This window comes from Dendroctonus ponderosae, unplaced genomic scaffold (genome assembly GCF_020466585.1).
Source record: "Dendroctonus ponderosae isolate FM_Combo_2020 unplaced genomic scaffold, Dpon_F_20191213v2 Dpon_F_20191213_5, whole genome shotgun sequence".
NCBI lineage: Eukaryota > Metazoa > Arthropoda > Insecta > Coleoptera > Curculionidae > Dendroctonus > Dendroctonus ponderosae.
This window is the reverse complement of record NW_026018715.1, coordinates 2049849-2051601: the sequence shown is the minus strand read 5'-3', so window position 1 is coordinate 2051601 and position 1753 is coordinate 2049849.

The following is a 1753-nucleotide window of genomic DNA, read 5'->3' as shown; positions in this document are numbered from 1 at the left end:
TCAGGTAAGGTATTAAATAGATCATGCAATTTAAATGTTAATTGTTAATGAAAGATGCAATTTCTGTAATTTAAAATTGCTCCACTAGGGGAACGAAAGGTATAAAACCGGACCAAGTTGATAGCCTCAATTTAAAATGAAATGGTTGAAAAAATATATTTTCTAAATCCTTATAATATATTATATTTCAACACAAAACCGAAATGAATGACGAACCAGCACTGCTGTGCTAATGTTCAAAAAAGGGGACAAGAGAATACCATCAAATTATAGAGGAATAAACCTTTTAAGCACTGCTCTAAAACTAACAACCACAGTAATTACGAACAAAATCAACAATCCTACATCGTTGACCGACGAACGAACGGGATTCAGGTCGGGAAGATCTTGCACAGATGCCGTGTTCGTATTAAGACAGCTAGTCGAGAAGTCGATTGAATACAACAAGCCAGCGTTTATATGTTTTGTTGATCTAACTAGAGAATTTGGCCATGTCTTCTTTCGACAAGAAAATCCCACACAATCTCATTACAACCATAGAGAACATATATACAAACAATAAAATACGAGCACAAATGGAAGGAGACCTCACAGAACCAATACCAGCGGGTAGCAGTATTCGTCAGAAAGACTCCCTGTGCCTATAGTATGAAATGATACAAGTTATATTATGAAATGATAAATTCTCACTTCTGTGGAAGAGCAGGAGGTTCGTCGGTGTCAAGAAAAAGGCAAGACTATTAGTTTTATAGAAAATTGAAAACTTTTCGATTTTGAAAGTATCGAAATAAACATTCAATATTTAGTATATATTTGTATCAAAATGTAATCAATTTGCTTCCATTTAAAAGGTAATCTGACAATTAACACTATGAGAATGCGCTATTTAGCCAACATTTCGGTTTCAATTCAACAAATCTATTGCTTTTCCAGTTACTGGTTATTAACTGATTTTAATAAATGATTACCATAAAAGAAATCATTTATATGGTTAGTGTCTTAAATAAGTGGACCTAGTAAAGCAATGACTAAGCAGCAAGTCAATGGGTAAATTAAATATGGCAATTTTAGAAACTTATCGAAAACTTTGTAGTGTTTATTATGAATAAAAATCCTAAGTTTATTTGTCAGTAAAAGTCGAAGTCACTAACTTTGTCAGGTTATCGCGTGTCCTTTTAAAGATAAAACAATGCTTTAAAAACGTAAATGTTCATAAAAAGGCGCAGTTAGCTTCAAATAGATTGACTATAGGTTGGTTTGAAATTAAATATTAATGCAGAGTATCTTTCAGAAAAATTATTTAAAAAAACATGTTCCATGTTACGTGCTTTAATTTCCATGGAAAATGGAAAAACAACATTTTTTACCCTTGGGATATAAAGAGCTTCAAATTAGAAAAAAAATTAGATCTATTTATTAGTTAGGGTTGGAAGACTTAGAACTTTATCAAGAAACCAGATGGAGTATTTTTCTTGGGAACTGCTGTAAAGGCAAAACACAATTAAAATAAATGACAGAAAATGTTATTATTAAACATTTTTAAATCATCACTGATGCTAATTGCATCACAAACCTTACTAATTCGAAAACGAGTGTGTTCAAATAACTCTAGACAGGTGCATATGGCGTACACTAGAAAGTTCAAAACAGTTGTAAAATTTCTTGCGTCGAGTGAAAGAAATTGTCATATTCAACCATAAAATGTCTTTCGAACAGACAAAAATTAATATAAAATTTGGGAGAAATATAAGAC